This window comes from Callospermophilus lateralis, unplaced genomic scaffold (genome assembly GCF_048772815.1).
Source record: "Callospermophilus lateralis isolate mCalLat2 unplaced genomic scaffold, mCalLat2.hap1 Scaffold_109, whole genome shotgun sequence".
Classification (NCBI taxonomy): Eukaryota; Metazoa; Chordata; class Mammalia; order Rodentia; family Sciuridae; genus Callospermophilus; species Callospermophilus lateralis.
In genome coordinates, this window is record NW_027511135.1 from 4,488,362 (window position 1) to 4,507,982 (window position 19,621).

Consider the following 19,621-nt stretch of genomic DNA (forward strand, 5'->3'; position numbering starts at 1 on the left):
GCACTCACAAGACAGTTAGCTACAGGTCTCAAAAGTGCAAACACACCCAGGTCTAGGGCTAAATCTTATGTAGTCCACACCCAGTCCCGTCTATGTGAAGGGAGGGCATGGATGGGCCTGCTCAGGCTCCTCAGTAGACATGAGCTAGCCCTGGAAGGTGAGAACTTGATCTTTTTTACCCCCAATGTAATATTATATTGGCAGAATTAAAACGTCACTATTGAAAAATCCACAGGTACCAACACCAGCAGCCCTTGCCTTAATAAAAAGCCTCAGCTAACAATCCGGCGACATGGACAAGATGACATTTGCTTTTAAGAAAAAGTGAGCTTCAGAGAAGGGAGAAAGGCCTAGCGTCCTAACTCATGGCTTGTGGTGGATTAGCAACCTTCACTTCATCCCTCAAAGAAGCAAGCCTCCAGGGAAAAGCCCCTCAGGGCAAAGACACATTGCAGGAGCCACCAACGCAGGCCAAATGTAACTGCGGAGAGCACACAACACCAAGGACTCCCCGTCCTTCCTAACCCACCAGGAACCCCAGGAAACAAATGTCTTTTTTGTCTCTAAATTCCCACCATGCATGAAGGCACCAGAACTATTCCTAACCCCCCTCCAAGGAAACAGCAACATGCAGGAAAGGCCAAGGAGGCCTCTGGGAGCTCCGTGCTGCCTGAAGGGCACACAGGACAGGGCTGAAGGTCTGCGGGGTCCGCGTCGCACAGCCTCACTATAGAGTACAGGCAAAGCCCCCTGGGGAAAGAGAAGGCCGTCAGAGCCAAGTTCCAGCATGACCAGCTGTGGCAGCTAGTGTAGCTGCCAGGGAGGCCAGGAGGACAGTAAGGGATCACCTTTTCCATCTAGGGACACCGACGGCTTCCTCAAGGATGTCGGCATTCTATTGTTTGCTGGGGTAGAGGGACCTGTCCCCGGCCCCACTGCGAGGATGATGTGGAGAGTCTCCTTGGTCGCCCTGGCTGGGATCCTGGGCACACAGTGCACTTGGCTGTGTGCTGTCCCTGCATGTTGGCTGAGGGTGGAGGGCCTGCTCCTTGGAGTAACTGTCCACATCAGCATTGCAGTCACTGCACACGAGAGTTCCACTGGGTTCTGAAGGAGAGATGGGCCAGGTCAGAGCCACCCCCACAGAACAGGCCACCCACCTGCACCCAAGTGGGGTCCTGCCCCCGGCCTGCAAACGCCCCCTCCCCAAAGACCTTCACAGAAAAGGCTGGGCACATGCCACACCGTTAGTGGAGATGGGGTCCTTCTTGCTCACATGCCCCAGATTAAGCTAATCTTGTACTTAGAGACTGTAGTCACGCTACTGTGATCAGAGGCAAAAAAAAAAAGAAAAAGAAAAACCCCAACAATTAGGTACCATGCAGGGTTAAGAGTTTTCTGAACAATTAGAAATTTAACCTCAAAACATTCCTGGTGAACAGATACTAAAACCCCCTATGTTGCTTATTATTCTGGAAAATTCTTGCTCAGGTTTACTGTACCATAAATAGTAACTAAGAGACACACTCCTCTAGAATTAAAAGGGCACCAGGCCAGAGTTTCCTGTTTATATACTAAATACCCAATTTAGAGAGTGCTAGATGGAAATGTAGGCATCTCCCCTCTTCATTTAGTGAGTGGGTCAACCCAGATCTTGATTTCAAAAAGACACTACTTTTCCTGGTGGAAGCATCACCTGCCCATCGTAGGTGGACCAGGTGTCCCAGTGGCCTTTTCTGACACTTTCCAGGGCTCTTTACTGTATCTAACACAGAGCTTGGGCTGCCTCTGTATGATGCTGTGGACGTAACCTTTGGGAAGAGGCCCACGTCTCTCAGACACACACCTGCAACAGACTCCCCAGGTTAGAAACTGCAGAGGAGGTCTCAGTGAGTTTGAGGAGCAGGACAGGTGGGGCTGCTGCTGTAGTCTCTCTATCAGTGTGAGTTACTACTGTGCCACCACGAAGCTGGCAATGGGCCTGTTTTCTAGTACCATTTTCCCAGCAAGCACTCTTTGAGCATCTGCAGCCATGTTAGAGGAGCAGCTCTCTCAGGCCCGGCCTTCAGCTCAGCAAGCGCTCACAATCTCCCACCAACTGAAACAGCGCCCCCTGCAGAGAGTTTTCCCTGTGAGTCTGGAATACAGAGCAGGTCTTGGCACTGCCGCTGCACTCGCATCCCTTGGTACCTTCATGGTGCCAGAGCCCCCACACAGGTCCCAAAATCCAGGGATGCTCAAGTCCCTTGTATATAATAACACACCATTTGCACATAACCTGAATACACTGTCCCATGTAAGTCACCCTAGATTAAGCATTGTGACTAGTAAAATGTAACTTTGTGTGCACAGCTATTGGACTGTGTTTTGGGGGAATAATGACAAGGAAAAGAAGGCTGCATGTGCATCACCTTCACCGCCCTGGATATTTCTAGTGTGTAGAGAATCGAACCCACAGATACCAAGGGCCAACTGTGGAAGCAGGACTTGGTTTCAGGGCCTGGGGTTTCCCTTCAGCTGTTTCTGACAGTGGTCCTACCTTATCCCAACTGGGAGGCTTACTGCTAAGCCCAGATGGTGACCTTCTGGAGAGACAAGATGTTGAAACCTCTGCAGAGCTTGCACAGACCAGGACTGAGCTGAACAACAGAGGCCTGGGCCAGCAGCTGCCTCGTTCACCTGATGCTCCCTCCTACCTAACGCCAGACACCTAAATAGGGAGCTAGAGGCCATCTCCACCTACGGAGGACAGTCACCTAGATAGAGCTCCATCTCACTGTGTCAGAGGCCTTACTGTTGCTCTCGATGTGCTTGTTGGCCCAATGGCCACCCTCAGTCCTGATTGAGGTTTCTCACCAGTCAGAAAGGGTCCCCTGAGAAGAGAGGTAGCTTGGAACATCTGGTGGCATAATAGTTTCATCTTCAAGGAGATAAGACAATGAAATATTCAGGATTGCGGTGACAACAGATGCAGATGCGCATTCACTGTCAGGCCCCGAACAGGATCCCCTGGCAACAGCCATCAAGGCTGCGCAGAGACCAGGAGTTGGTGCAGGTAGGAGGCCCTCCCAGACCCGAGCTGAACCTGAGCCCAGGTCAAAAGCATGTGAGACCACAAAAGACGGGGAAGAGTGACAGGAAGGGAGACAGAACTAATAAATCCACAGCACTGTGATGCTTCAGGGACAATCCACCTCCGTTTATGAGGAGGACATCAGCAGGAAGTTCTTTTTGTTTTTTTTTACTTGTCAATAGACCATTAGTTTATCTATTTATATGCTATGCTGAGGATCAAACCCAGTGCCTCACTCATGCCAGGCAAGTGCACTACCACTGAGCCCCAGCCCCAGCCCCAAGGCAGCTCCATTTCTGGCTCTGCCCTGACTATGAACCCAGTGTCCGCAGGACCAAGGCTTCAGTTCTCCAGAACCACATTCCCAGAGGTCCTGGTGTTCCCAGAGCATGAGAGCTCTTGAAGAGTGTGGACCTGGCTTCTCCTGCCCTGGAAATGAACGGCCACCGTGCTCACCTGTGTTGGTGACACTGTACTCCTCGCTCTTCTTCCTGGTTTGGTAGATGATGCACACCCACACCAGCGACATAAGAACAATGCTGCACACCACGGTAATGGTGAAGATGCCATGGTGGTCCTTCCTGCAGCCAGGCGTGGGCAAGATGCTCAGCTGGCTGTGAGCGGGCTCTGTGCCCAGCGTGTTGGACATCTCGCAGGTGTACTGGCCCGCGTCCTCCACTACCACGTTCTGGACCACCAGCAGCTGGTTGTCGGAGGTGAAGTGGTGCCTGTCGGTGAGGCTCAGGAGGCGGTTCCCCTTGAGCCAGGTGATGCGGGGGGAGGGGCTGCCAGTCACTGCAATGGAGGGCCACCGTCTCCCCCACAGATACCATGAGTTCTTCCAAGGGTACCACCAAGGACGGGGTCTCTGCAAGAGATCAAGAGACAGCACACTCACTCTGGGGCCTCAGTGCTGTGGTCTGCTTGGTTCTCTAGACATGGCATAATCCCACCTGAGGGCTTCCATCAGCGTGGCAAGCTTTTCAGAAGATGGCTGATCTCTGGTCATAAAGGTTCCTGTTCCCAAACTGTGCTGTGTCCCTGTTCTTGACTAAGACCACACCCCTCCTGCATGCTCGTTGGTCACCAGTTGCTCAAGGTTCTGGCACTGCACTGGCCTTTAGGGGCCGGCTCTGCCCTCTTCTGCTCTCCTGCCCAGGACCCCATCGCTTGGTCACTCCCACAGTGAATGCCATACAAGATGCGCAGGTTCTTGAGTCCCTTGAAGGCGCCTTTGGTGATGTGGCTGATGGAGTTGTGGCTGAGGCGCAGGATGCTCAAACTGCCCAGCTTGGCCAGGCTCTCCTTGTCCAGCCACGTGAGGTTGTTGAAGGACAGAATCCAGGGGAGGTGGAGGGGCACAGGCCATTATCAGGTTTCACAGACTTGCTTACAAAAACCCATGGGATCTCCGTGGGCAGGGAGCATCTCACAGTGGATGTGCAGCTAGGTCATCCACCTGGCCTAACAACAGGGATGGCTGTGCAGGTCCCAGTGTGGTTAAACTGTGGGGATGGCACAAGGTCATGCAATACAAAACCTCCCTGCTGGTGTCCAGGCTGGTCCTGATTCAGACTTTTCTTGGCAGAGGCCCGACACCCTGGATAGGCCCCTTGTGGGTCAGATGCTGCCACTCCATGCACGGGACAGCAGAGGGCACCATGCATCCCTGCCTGGGACAACCACTGCAGGGCCTCAGCCTCAGGCTGGAGGCTCTGGCCTGAGTGTCACCTACCCTCCCTGTGAGCAGGACAGGACACACCCCAAATCATCCATTTAGCCTGCATGTGAGACTCCAACCCTCCTCCCAGACACCCTTGCATTTCTGACACAACCCTGGCGCTGGTCACTTGGCATACGGGTCACCTCTGTTTGAAAAATGGGAAGTTTGGGCTGGGTCAGGAAGAACAAAAATAGTATCAGTGAAGATTAATGGGTTTTTAAAGGGGGCAGCAGGCAGCCTTCTTTCCCTGCTGGAGAAATAAGTCATGGTGTCTGTCAGTCACAAGACCTGGCAGGAGACCAAAATTATATCCTCACCTGCAATTAAGGAATTTGGCTTAGGGGAGGGGCGGGAAAGCAACCCTCAGCCTGCCTCTGAGGTGACCTGAGAACGGGGCAAGCTTCTAGGACTGGTCAAGGCATGCTGCAGTGACCCCCGGTCCCTCTAAAGGGCACAGCAGACAGCGGTCCACAGCCAGAAAGGGGAGCAGGGAGCTCAAAGCCCCATCAAGGCTCTGGAGCACAGCTTCTCCCAGGAGGTGACACACCCTCTGCTGAGTCACAGGACGGTGGCTCCTCACCCTAGGAACTAGACAGCCTCAGGACTGTGGGACTCAACCTGCCCTGCTTCCCCAGGGCTCCTGGACTAGGACAACAGAGAACCACGTGTCCCTGGAGTTACCTCATGCGGTCCTCACCTGAGCAAAGAGTGTGCCATCCGATACCACAAGAGGGAGGAAGCAGCACCCTAAAGCACTAGGAGGGCGAATCTAACACCCCAAGTCCAAGGGCAGTGAGCGGGAGGGAGAGGCAGGCTGTTGCATGGCACACGCTCTGACCACTGACCCACAGAGACTGAAATGCCAGGTCAGCAGAGGGATGCTTGTGGGCCCGAGATGCAAGGGACACACAACGGGAGGGACTGGCTAAGGACTCAGGCTGCAAGCGCAGCCTGAAGTTCCAGGTCCCTGTGAGTGTGCCTGGCACCCATAACGCTTGCTCACATTAAGTGACGATTTTTCTAGGCCAAGCCTATGAAAAGTGGGAAAGGAGAAAACCCTCCCAAACTCTCCTGAAAAATAAGGAAACCCAACCGGACTAAACTAGAGCATTATGAAACTGAAAATTTCCACCTAGCGAAGACCTGTTCCCCCAACACAAGCAGAGATCTAGAAACGGGTGCAGACACGGGAACATGGCCATGTTCTCCGACCTTTGGCTATGCAGCTCCGGCTGTGCATGCAGGACAGAGAGGGGACCCAGGTTCCCTCTCCAGGGGTCACCACTGTGGCTCTCAGCTTGGGCAACAGTGAGCTCAGGTGCCCTCAGGCCCAGCCTGGGTGTCCTGCCTGGGGATCTTCCAAAGGAATGGAGGGTGGGGGGACACTGTGAGCCTCCATGCACATCCACCTCCTCCACCAGGCACGACAGGTAAAGGGAAGAGTCAGGTCCCTGGGGAAGCTGACTGAGGTGCAAGCGCTGAGGACACACAGATTCTTCCAGTCAGCGGGTCGCCATTGCTCTGTTCATGATCCCAGTGTGGTTCAAACACACTGTTTCTCTCTCTCTCTCTCTCTCTCTCTCTCTCTCTCTCTCTCTCTCTCATACTGGGGCTTGAACCCAGGGGTGCTCTACCACTGAGCAACATTGCCAGCTTCTTTTTTTTTGAAATAGGTCCCACTAATTTGCTGAGGCTGGCCTCAAACTTGTGATACTCCTGCCTTGGCCTCCCAGGTCACTGGCATTACAGGTGTGCCACACCATGGCCCAGAGGCCTAAGGTACCATCACTCTGCAAGAAGCTACAGTGAGAAGGGTTCTTTAGGTTGCCCTTCCCAGACAGAGCCCTTGACTTCAGGAGCTTTTTCCACACCCAAGAAATCCCTGGGGACAGAGGCTCTTCATGGGGACCGACAGGCTACACCTCTGTTATTTCAAAAATAGGAGGTAGGAAGGGCCTGGAGCTCAAAGACCTGACATTCCTGCTTTGCGCCTGGCTGGCCTGGACATCTATCCTTCTTTCTGCCAGAACCGGGCCACCGGCCTGCCTGCCTCTGAGCTGCCTTTGCCCCCGAGGCCTACACCCCTTCTTAGTCCACTGCTCTCTGCCATCGCAGTGGATGCGTGAGATGGAGTTGTGGCCAAGGTGCAGCTGGTGCAGGGCCGTGAGGCCAAAGAGGGAGCCGCTGTTCACTTCCACCAGGCTGTTGTGCTCGAGGTGTCTGCAATGACAGTGCCCGGGGTCAAAGGGGTCCGACCTTTACCCAATACCCAGAGTGTGCCTGGTCAGTGCTCCGATCAGACAGGGCGGTCACACTGAGGGTGTAAGAGCACATGGGAAGCATGGAGACCCCCTGGTGTGCATACACATGGCGGAGAGAAGACGGGCAGACCCCAGTGGAGGGTCTCCAGGCCAAGACATACTCAGAAAGTTCGGAAGGGCAGGGGATGTTAGCCATAAGTCACTTTCAGCTAAGTCAAAGTGAACCAGGCAGATGAGTGGGCAGAGGAGCTCTCAGCAAGGGCAAAGTCAGGAGAGGAACAGAGAGAGAAGGGGAAAAGGGAGGCAGCCCTTATCCTCATCCAACTGAAAAAATCCACTGTGCCAGGAGACATGGCATTAGCTCTGGGGTCCAATGACTGTATGATTTTTGTTTTTCTGGTACCCAGGATTGAACCCAGGAGTGCTTAACCACTGAGCCCCAGCCCCAGCCCTACTTATATTTTTTATTTAGAGACAGGGTCTCACTGAGTTGCTTAGGGCTTTGCTAAGTTGCTGAGGCTGGCTTTGAACTCACGATCCTCCTGCCTCAGCCTCCTGAGATGCTGGAATTACAGGTGTGTGCCACTACTCCAAGCTCCATGACTACAAGATTTAAATATTGATTTTGCTATTTTGATGGCTTAATGAGTTTGAGCACCTGCGAAATGGAAATATCCAGAAGAATCCACCTCATGGTGCTGTATGGAGAGGGAATAGAGAATGTACCTCGGGGTTGTGGGCAGTGTGAGGATCTGGCTCCCAACATGCTCATTAAGTATGCACAGTAGGTCCCTGACTTACAGTATTCCAACTTGTGATGTCCACACTCTATGAAGGTGTGAGACTAACACACATTCTGCAGAAACTCCGCTTTGAATTCCGAATCTAGATCTTTCCTAACTGGTACAATCCTTTCTCAATGCTGGGAGTGGCAGAGAGATGGCTCCACCTCAGCCCTGTGGTACCCAGAGGACACAACTGACACTCTACCATGTGTTGTGCTACAAGCTAGGATGCCCTGGGGACTAGGAATTAAGTGTATTTTCAACTTATGACATCCTCAGCTCACAGTGGGCATCTCAGGATATGACCCCACTGAATGAAGAGCATTCATGTGCCATTCCCTCACTTCTCAGAATCCTCACCAATGACAGCTCTGTCTAGACACCTGGTTTCTCTCATGGAAGTTACCGATGCACATTTTGCTCTTTTTTTTGGTACCAGGGATTGAACTCAGGGGTGCTTAACCACTGAGCCACACCCCCACCCTTTTTTATATTTGATTTAGAGACAGGGTCTCGCTGAACTGCTTAGGATCTTGATAAGTTGCTGAGGCTGGCCTCAAACTTGCAATCCTCCTGCCTCAGCCTCCTGAGCCACTGGGATTACAGGCACACACCACCATGACTGGCGCTAATTTGTATAAATTCGTTCCACATAAAAATGAAATGGTAGAGCCTCACACTGTTTTCTTCTGAAAATTCTCTTAATCCTCAGACCATCATCAACTTAGAACTTCAGATTCTAAATGACAGACTTGAGGAAGGAAGAGTGTTCTGGAATATGCACCACAGAGCTCCAGCCCAGCTGAAGTGGCAAAGGAGGAGAAGCCACTAGCATCCTGGTCATGCAAAGCAGAGATGCTTCTGCACAGTACACTGTGGGGCCTGGACCTAAGCTTCTGGGCTTGGTTTCAGTTATAAAGACAAGTAGTGAAGGAAAGAAGTGGGTAAAGATACTGGTGAAGATGTGCCAACTTGGAAGTAACCACCCACAAACCTGAAAAGAGGAAAACCAAGAGGAAATGCTGAGACCCAACTGACTTCTGGGAGAAGAACGGGGATGGGGAGGGAGGGGGAGAGAGGGGACGGATGATGGTACTATCTGATTCATTCACACAGCGGCATCACCTCTAATGAAAAGTAAACAAATTAAATGTTGAAGGACAGCCGATTACATTCCTCTGCTTTTTTTTGATGTTACCTTTGTTTCTGGCAGGCCTCAGCTCCGCTATTGGACACATCTGGCCGAAGAGAATGTTCCCTTGATAAAAGCTGCACATTTGCACCAAGTTCCTTGATGAGCTGACAAGACATAAATAAATCTCCTGTGATGAACTATATTTTGGGTCCACATACACATCAAGGAAGACTGTCAAACCCAAATGGGGAGAGAAGGAGCTTCCTGTGGAGTGTGGGAATGGAGAGGATGTGGGGAAGGATCTGTTCTGCAGCAAGGAAGTGGGGGTGGGAGGAAGCCCAGAAATGGGGCTCCTTCCTGCAACACCTGATCTGATTCAAAAACCTCCTGCAAGAGATGTTCCTAGTCTGCTGTGGAAACACGAACAGATATGGTTGAGTCTGCAGAGACACTGAGTTGGGACCACCGGAAGACTCAAAGGACAGGTGGCCTTCTGGGTGCGATGGCACAGGACTGTCATCAAGGCAGCTCAGGAGGCTGAGACAGGAGGATCTCAAGTTCAAAGCCAGCCTCAGGAAAAGTGAGGTGCTGAGCAACTCAGTGAGACCCTGTCTCTAAATAAAATACAAAATAGGGCTGGGGATGCGGCTCAGGGGTCGAGTGCCTCCCCAAGTTCAATCCTGGTACCAAAACAAAAAAACAGAAAGAAAAAGGAAAGGTGGCCTGCTCTCCACCTAGTGCTCAGCTGAATGGACACACACAGGCTGCCCCACTCCCCACAGAGGCAGGGTGCAGAGGCCACGGCCTCACCCTTGGGCTGGAGCCCTGCCAGGGCCCACCCACATTTACAGCACATGCATATTGGACAGCCCCCAGAAAGCACCATCCATCAGCTTGCTGATGCTGTTTTTATGGAGCTTCAGCACCTCCAAGCTGTCCAGGCCCTGGAACGGGAGGCCCTGGATCAACCGAATCTGATTCCAATTGAGGTCCCTGAAGAGAAGAAGCCCACAGGGTCAGAGCCTCCCTGTGCACATTACACACACACACACACACACACACACACACACACCCCTGCCGAGTTTCCCAGCCAGCGAGCCAGCGGGTATCTAATGCAAAAACATTTGCAATCAGGGCATCTGATGGGATCTCCATATATGGGGCAAGCGCAGCGGGGGACCCCCCATGAAGCACACACATTCAGCTGCTGGCTCTAGTACTAGAGAGCCTCGGGGGACTGAAAGGACTCTGGGTGGCCTGGAGGGGCAGGGAAAGACACATGGAGCTAATGGGAAAGCCCTGGTTTCCCCCAACTATTTCTGGAGCATCTCGTGACCCAACCTCCTCAGCATCATGGAGACCTTCTCCGCAGACAGCCCAGGATCCACACCCCACTGAGCCTCAACAACTGTTCTCGTCAATTTAAACCAAATTTCCACTACTGGCTTGTTTTCTTGACATTTATTCTTCCAATAATAAAAAGAAGTCAAAAATCAATCAATCAATCAATCAATCAAGAGCCAAGCATGGTAGCACAGGGTTATAATCCCAGTGGCGTGGGAGGATTGTGAGTTCAGAGCCAGCTTCAGCAACTCAGCAAGACCCTAAGTAACTCAATGAGACTCTGTCTCTAAATAAAATACAAAATACAGCTGGGGAGGTAGCTCAGTGGTTGAGTGCCCCTGAGTTCAATCCCCGGTACCAAAAAAAAAAAAAAAAAAAAAAAGCAAGAGACCATCATAAATCTACCACCTTGTAAGATTTAGGAGATAAAAATTGCCATCTCCTGCTTACCGCCTTTAGCCATGCTAACTTCCTGCCAAATTCAAGAAATGTCGAGGATGCCATCAAGCCTGAGGTACTTATTTTACGGGTACCTTTAAAAACAACACTAAAACCTCTGAGATAAATAAACAGAATGCATGCAGCCTAAGCACTAGCCACGCCAGCTAACCAGCAGGATTCCTCATGTCATCGAGGAGGACACTAGCATAAACCTGCATGTCCATACTCAGTGGACCTCATCCCTGCAAGATGAGGTGGCCCACCGGCCCCAGACCCAGCTCCAATCTGCTTTTACTAGGTGTTGTCATAGGGGCATTGATTACAGTTCATGCAGAACTTTACTAGGGGCAAGGTGGGGGGGGGGAAGTAGGGGTTGCATTTGGTGCTAGGTCCTTGGGGAAGTTTGGCCCCCATAAAAATTGGGCTATAACCTTAATTAAAGTGCTGGTTTCTGTACTCACAGTTGTGTCAGTCTGGGTAACTTGAATGCTTTTATAGGAAGCTGGGTGATCCTGTTTTTGCTCAGGCAAAGAGTTAGCAGCGACCGTGATAGGCCATCGAATGCTCCTGACTCCAGGGATCCAATGCGATTGCTGGCCAGGTTGCTGGAACGAGTCAGGAGAGAAAATGTCACAGCTGTAGGAGGCCTTCCTCGTTCTGTTACAGACACCAGACCCATCTGGATCTGAGCTGGGAAAACACGCTAAGACACACCCAGAGGGACAGGTTTCCTAAGGAGATGTCTGTTATCACGAGGCTTCAGAGCCTGCCCTGACTCCCAGATGGGGAAGCACTGCAGGTGGCAAGACTGTCCAAGGTCAACCTCCACTCAGCCCAGAGCACACAGCACCTGTGGTTAGTGGGCCCAAGAGGGCGGGAGTGACCGTCAGACACCTCCACCCCCAGCCCTTCTGCAAACCTGCCAACCTCAGGCCACACCTGGCCCGCCACCCAAGGCCCACAAGAAAAGCCCTACACAAAGCACAAAGTCAGCTCAGAGGCCAGGTCAGATTCCATTCCATGATTTGGGGAAACAGTCTTTAATCCTGAAGTGGGTCTCATTTTTGGACTTACATAATAAGTAGGTATAAGCCAATTCCTTTAAATGATTTTAAATACCCGAAAGAAACCCTCTAGTTAAAGAGACTTGAGCCAAGTTCTTTAGAGAGCAAGCCATACCATGCCTGTAATCCCAGTAGCTCAGGAGGCTGAGGCAGGAGGATTGAGAGTTCAAAGCCAGCCTCAGCAAAAGCGAGGCCCTAAGCAGCTCAGTGAGACCCTATCTCTAAATAAAATACAAAATAGGGCTGGGGATGGGGCTCAGTGGTTAAGCGTCCCTGGTTCAATCCCCGGTACCCCCGCCCCCGCCAAAAAAAGACAAGCAATACTTTTTCAGGGCCATCTACTTTGACCGTACCGAGCAGACGGACTGCAGTGTATAACACAGACAGATGTGTCACACTGTGTGAAAGCATAGCAAGCAGTGGAAAAGAAAAGGGAAAAAATAAAGGGAATAAAATAAATCAGTATTCCTATGAGAAGTTACCCCTCAACACGCTTCTTACTGCTTTTCCTAGACAAAATTTTGGTGTTTTTTTTTTAAACAAAACAACAACAACAAAAAACAAAAACAACCACAACAACAACAAAAACAGCGCCTAAGTGAAAAGGAGAAAGCCCAGAGAATCTTCTACCCTGTGGGGAAGGAACAAGGCTCCTCTGGGTTCTTTATCAGGCAGAGCCCCAACACAGGGCACATGAGGATTCTCTACAAACTGTTTGTTCTTGACATTCCAGATTAGAGAATAACAGCCTCTGGGAAGAAGATAGAGCAGCCACAAGCTGCCAAAAGAGAAAGTCCCTCCTGCTTTCTTGCAGGGACAGAAGGTTAGTGCAATTCCATTTTGCGGTTGGTGGTTTCTTGGTTCAGAGCAAGGGAGTGTTGGGCGGCAGCTAGACACCTCAGGACAGGCTCCACTTGAGGTTAACAAAGGCCAAGGCCTCCTGTTCCTGATTTCGGCACCTTGATGCAGCCTGAGAATAACTTGGAAAATCTAGGGGCCAAGGTTCATCTTCCCTGAAGAGATGGGTCATGACCACCTCTAAACAGGACTCGCAAATGAGCTCCAAAATGACTCCGAAACAGTGATGACAAAGCGAATGTAAACTCACTCAGATTTGGAAATGTCTCTTCAGATTCTTCCCCAGAGCAACACTTTCCTACCCACAGGCCATGGGTGCGCAGGTTTTATCATTTTTACTCCTGTCTACCATCCACATCGCAGGTAAGATGGGGCCCTAACACAGGTAAGAGACACATCAGCACAGTCCTGAGAACCCACAGAACCAGGAGCCGCCTTCCCAGACAGATCCCATGAGCTGTGTGATCACTGTGGGACGCTAGGAAGAAAGAGCCTGGAGAGTATGCAAAGCACTCTCCCTGAAGAGTGGGCCTCTAAGCTCCCCTGAGCCTTCTCTCCAAGCTCTGCTGGGAAGCAGCCCAGTAAATGGGAGTAAAAGCAGGCTTTGTTGTCAGGGCAGACCTCAGAGTCTTGAACTCTTTTGTCTGAGGGGTGAGCTCCCTGGACAGGCAAGTCCACCTCTCCCTGCCAAAGGTGTCCACCTTGGGTGTAACACAGACGAATACTATGGGACTGGAAATGTTTCATCAGTGGGCATCAGAGGCCAATCCCTCCTGTTTTGTACCATCCCCAGAGCTGAAAAATTGTTATGGTTTGGATGTGAGGTATCCCCCAAAACTCACGTGTGAGATGGTGCAAGAAGGTCCAGAGGAGAAATGACTGGGTTGTTAGAGCCTTAACCCAACCAGTGAATGAACCCCCTGATGGGATTAACTGGGTGGTGGCTGGAGGCAGGTGGGTGTGGCTGGAGGAGGGGGCATGGGGGCATGGCTTTGGGTCTCTATTTGTCTCTGGAGAGTGGAGTCTCTCTCTGCTTCCTGATCACCATGTGAGCTGCTTCCCTCCACCACACTCTTCCTCCATGACCTCCTGCCTCCCCTTGAGCCCTGAGGAATGGAGCCTGCTGTCTATGAATGGAGATCTCTGAAACTGTCAGCCCCCAAATAAACTTTTCCTCCTCTACAATTTTCTGGTCGGGTTTTTTTAGTCACACAGTAGTGAAAAAGCTGACCAAAGCAGAAGTGAAATATGCAGACTGTGTACAGACCTGGGCAATGGAGAGGCCTCCAGTTGACCTAGAAGCAGAGGGACAGCCCCAGCCACAGAAGCACTTACAGCTCTCTTATGTACAGTCCAGGGGGAAAGCAGGCGCTCCAAATTTCCATGATATTATTCGAACTCAGATCCAACACTTCTAAGGAAAGGTAGGCCTTCAGCTGGCTCCCGTTCACACTACGGATCCTGTTGTGCTGCCTGAAACACACAAGTGGAGGTGACTTGGGCATTTCTTTTTGCAGAGTAACTACAAGAGCCAGGCATAGTGGTGGACGCCTGTAGTCCCAGTGGCTCAGGAGGCTGAGGCAGGAGGAACTTAAGTTCAAAGCCAGCCTCAGCTTATTGAGGCCCTAAACAACTCAGTGAGACCCTGTGTCTAAATCAAATATAAAAAAAGTATAAGAATTCTCTTTCCTATTTTACTAGTTGTTTCACTCTTTCATAACATGACCCTCTAGTGACATTCAAAATGAGCTTTCCTGTTGTTCTTCCCATCCATGATCAGCTGCTGGCTTCAGAGAGTATGCTGAATTTTCTCATATGGGACAAGCTGTTTAAAAAAGTATGGGAAAGAACATAAGGGTGATCTCTACGTACACAATCATGGCATTACCTGCATCTACCTATATACCCACCATAAAGGATGTACCAGTGCAATTGGGCAGCTCCAAACCAATAACCTTCTGCAATCTTCAGGACCCAGTCCACTGCCATGATTTAAAAGGCTTGTAGGCACCAGCCTAGGTTTAGTCATATGGCTGTGTGCAGTATTGGGGATTAAACCCAGGGCCTCATGCATGCTAGGAAAGTGCTACACCACTAAGCCACATCCTCAGACCTCTCTGGGTCAGTTTAATCCAACTTCACAAATCACTACGTACTTTCACAAATCACTACTGACACCTCCCATGTGCCAGGCCTGGAGATATACAGGAGATTAAACACACACACACAACACACACACACACACACACACACACACACACACATAAAATCATGGTAATCTGCCGCAGTCTGGCTGCAGCAAAATAACTGGGGGCGGGGGGGCTGGGGATATGGCTCAAGCGGTAGCACGCTCACCTGGCATGCGTGCGGCCCAGGTTCCATCCTCAGCACCACATACAAACAAAGATGTTGTATCCGCCGATAACTAAAAAATAAATATTAAAATTCTCTCTGTCTCTCTCTCTCTCCCCTCTCTCACTCTCTTTCTTAAAAAAAAATAACTGGGGGGTGACGAACAACTTCTGTACATTGATACAGCAGGAGTGGGAGCTGTTTATTGTAGGACAAGAGCGGTATATATACATTCCACACAGCTTATCTTAATTAGCATAAACTAGATACAGCAGTCAACCAATAAGGAATCTCCACACCTAATGGCTCCCTGGCATTACTTCACAAACCACTCCCTCTGGCAAAATGCCAGGCACCATCTTGACTTGTTTACAGACCCTAACAGTAATCTTCATACATTGCTGGTGGGACTGCAAATTGGTGCAACCACTCTGGAAAGCAGTATGGAGATTCCTCAGAAAACTTGGAATGGAACCACCATTTGACCCAGTTACCCCACTCCTCAGCATAATACCCAAAGGACCTAAAATCAGCATACTACAATGACACAGTCACATCAATGTAAACAGCTCAATTCACAAAAGCCCAGCTATAGAACCAACCTATAGGCCCTTCAACAGATGAATGGATAAAAATAATGTGTTATATATACACAATGGAATATTACTCAGCCTTAAAGAAGAATGAAATGATGGCATTTGCTGGTAAATGGGGGGAAATGGAGATTATCATCCTAAGTGAATGAAACATGCCAATTCCAAAAAAACCAAAGGCTGAATGTTCTTTCTGATATGCAGGTGCTAATTCAAAATGGCGGGTGAGTAGGGAAGAATAGAGGTATATAATAGAGGAAGAATAGAGGCAGAGGGGAGCAAAGGGAAGGGAGAGTGTTTTGGGGGTAGGAAGGATAGTATAAGGAATGGGACATTATTACCCTGTGTGCATACATAATTATATGACTGGTATGATTCCACATCATGTACAAACAGAAGATGTTATATTCCATTTATGTTGGATGTTTCAAAATGCATTCTACTGTCATGTATAACTAATTAGAACAAATTTTAAAAAATAAAATCCTGGCACTCTGCAAAGGGAGAGAGGAGCTCACTGCAGGGTCTCACTGGAATCAAATTCCCTGCAGCTCTAATGGCATTGTTCCTCAGTTTTCTAATCTAAATGATGGAGCCGAAACTTGTCATTTCTGGATTACGGGCAACCCAATTTAAAACCATGCTAAAGGGGTAGCGGACATTAAGGAAAGTGCTCCAAGGGTGTCCTGCCCACCTTGGAAGGCACTGTCCACTATGACTTATTTGCATCTTTAACCCTCGAGGCCTCTGGCAAACCCCAAATCTAACCAAGGGACCAGCAGTCATTAATCAGGACAAAAGTAACTAATGCTGAGTGAGGTGGGGCCATGGGCCTGTTGTGAACATGGCTGTGCCTCACAGATTCAAACTGGGACAGGAGATGCATGAGAATCTGCTTGGTTTCCAGGTGCAGTGTGCCTGTCATCCCAGTGGCTCTGAAGGCTGAGGCAGGAGGATCGCAGGGTCAAAGCCAGCCTCAGCAACTTAGTGAGGCCCTGAGCAGCTCAGTGAGACTCTGTCTCTAAATAAAATACAACATAGGGCGGATGGGGCTCAGTGGTTGAGTGCCCCTGAGTTCAATCTCTGGTACCCACCCTCCTCTCCCCATCTTAAAAAAGAATCTGCAGGGTGGCAGTGCTGTCCTCAGGGTTCCAGGCACACACTTCTGCCAGGTTGAGAAAAGAGGGGCAGCTGTCCAGCCGATCGGAGCCAGGAAGCCAGCTGTCCCTTACCAACTGGCATCTCCTTTATACCAACCCTTGAACATTGGTTCCAACAAGGCAGGAATGAGGACCTCTTTCCCAGAAGTTTGGGGGCCTCCCTTGGCTCTTTTTGTTGTTGTTGGTGTTGGCTTTTCTTTTCACAAGTCTCCCAGGCCCTAAATTCAAAACTAGATTTACAAGGGCCAACTCTGCTGACAGGGGGAGCCTCCTTCCAATGAAAGGACCCTTCCCCCCACCTCCCCTCCTCACCCCCCCCAACAAGCTACTTCCTTTGAGGTCTGTAGTCAGTACTATAATAAACATAGCCTCTTACAGTTTTCAGACTCCCAAAGCAAAAGAACAGAAAACCTTTTAGATAGAAACAAAAGTCAGTTTGACTTGCTTCATCTTAAACACTTAGCAAAGACAGTCAAAGCCAAAACACAGCTATTCCTGGGCATTTTAAATAAAATAATAGTTAAATGTAACTTCCATAAATAAGTAAACTGGAGGCTTCAAGAGAGATTCTCAGACAGGAATGCCTGATAACTATCAAAAGGAACTGCCAGAGTAGTTTTTAGTTCAAGGCCTTTATTTCTAACCTACGCAGGTAGGCTTAATGTTTGCTAGTATGGTTATCCAGCCCTAAGTAACAGAATTAAATATTTCTCTATTAGACACAGAGGTCATACTAGTAAAAGGATTTTGCAAGATCAGATGACATTAAGTTATTAAACTGTATCTTAAGGAAAAGGACATCTGTAACCCTAAAAGTTAAATGTTGGGTTTACATCCCTGACAATTCTGGCAATGTGACAAATACCCTTAAAGATTTACATGCTCAGACAGAAGCCATGTCCTCAGCAAATTTGTCATGAAAACAATATCTTAGCTCCTGGTTCTTGGTACTTCCTGGTGGAAAACATTGTTATTCTTTGTCTTTGCCATCATACTCATTGGCATATTCCTGTGCTATGGGATTTATTGCTGCATCAATCTGGTTCCAGTACTAATTAATTCTTGTTTCTCTTATAGACCACCCATCACTCAAATGGCCTTCCAGTCTATTACTTCTCAATCAAACTTCTATCATGGACCACTCGATAGACCCAATTTTTAAAGGGGGACTCCAAACTGCTTGCCGCACACCATCACTTTTCAGCCTGAAGAAGCCAGAAAGATCTTCTTCGCCCCCCTTCCTTACAGCAGTAAGGAGTTCCCAAATTAGAGGGGGGAATGAAGCCAGATTTAAAATTAGGTAGTCAGTGTAGTTAGGTAAATCGGGTCTAATATCGAGTGAAATCTAAAATGAAGGCCATGCTGGGAATGACTCAGGGAAAACACAGGACAACTCATGAAATGTTAATGAAGTCCCAAAAAGGCCCTAGGCTAAAGTCCACCTCAAAGAAATGTTAATGGAGCTCAGGAAACAGCCCCCAATAGATTTGGAGATATCCCATCCTAGAAAAGTGATAAGCCCACCTGTGCCCCACCCCTCGAGCCTCCAACCTACATTCTGTCACCAAAACTATAAAAAGGGGAAACAACTGCACTTCCACGGATTCCACCTCTTGGGTCCCCTTCTTCCTCTGGGAGAAGTCTTTTCTGCTGTCCTTTAATAAACTTTTAATTTCTATTCTGAAAAAAAAAAAAGACTGCAGGCCAAACCCCCAGTGAAAGACTCTGATGGTCATTAGGATTCACAATTATAGGGACTTGTGTCACTGTTACTTTTAATATCTGCTCAATTTCCCACAAAAGATGTTTTACTCCTTCTCAGATCAACTAACTCATTCATCTCAGAAGCTGGGCAAAGATAGATTTTTATCTTATCCTTTAAACTTTTTTTTAAAGACTCCCTTAGCCAGCAAGAGTGAGGGCATGCTGCTAAACTGTCTCACCTACTTTTATCATACTGTATCCACTTTAGGGATCCAATTTATGTGGTTAACAAAACTTTCAACAAATTCATTTCATCCTCACAACAATTATACAATGGGGAGATCAACTTAATCTTCATTTTACAACTTGGGAGACTGAAGAACAAAAATATCCCATAACTTATATAAAGTGGCACGCCAATAGTGGCAGAGAATGGATCTGAACAGTCTTGCTTCAGTAGCAGGATTTTTCCAACCTCAATAGACACACAATTCAGTTAGCAATCTTATTAAATTCAGATTCAGATTCAGTACTTCTGGTTAGGGGAAAACAACATTCTGAGTTTTAACAATCACACCTGTGATACAGATGTTGCTAGTCTGAAGATCACCCTTTAATTAGCAAAGTTCTAATCTACACTGGACAATAGTGAGATATATGGCAACCATCAGAAACACAGTTTATCCTCAGAAAATCACTCTTATGTGCAAATTGCAAACTTCTGATTTAGAACTTAGGTTACTTCTTTTTCTTTCTTTTAAAAAGGGAAGTTAACAAAATTTGCAAGTATTATAGTATTTACAAGTATTATAGTAGCTGATTTCAGGTTTTGATAGTCAACATATATTAACATAAACTTGAAACTGTAATATCTACCCCCCATAAGGCCTTCCCCTCATCCAAAAACGATTTACGGATTTACAATTACTCTTGAATATAATCTTTAACATAGATTCAGTCCAAACCCATTAATATTTATGAGTACATGTTTGTACCCTCTATACAGGAAAAGAAATTCAAGATTAACTTAGAAATCCAGCACCTTTCTAAACTTTTGCTGTTTACACAAGTGCTGACCATAAGTGAAGGAAGCACATCCTTTGATAAATAGAACGTAAATGTCAACAC

The 19,621-nt window shown here is 48.7% G+C and overlaps 1 pseudogene; it reads right to left on the reverse strand.

The window, feature by feature from the left end:
* Positions 1–804: 804 nt before the first annotated feature.
* The window catches only part of LOC143386332 (leucine-rich repeats and immunoglobulin-like domains protein 1), a 35,565-nt pseudogene continuing 16,748 nt past the window's right edge, over positions 805–19,621 (reverse strand).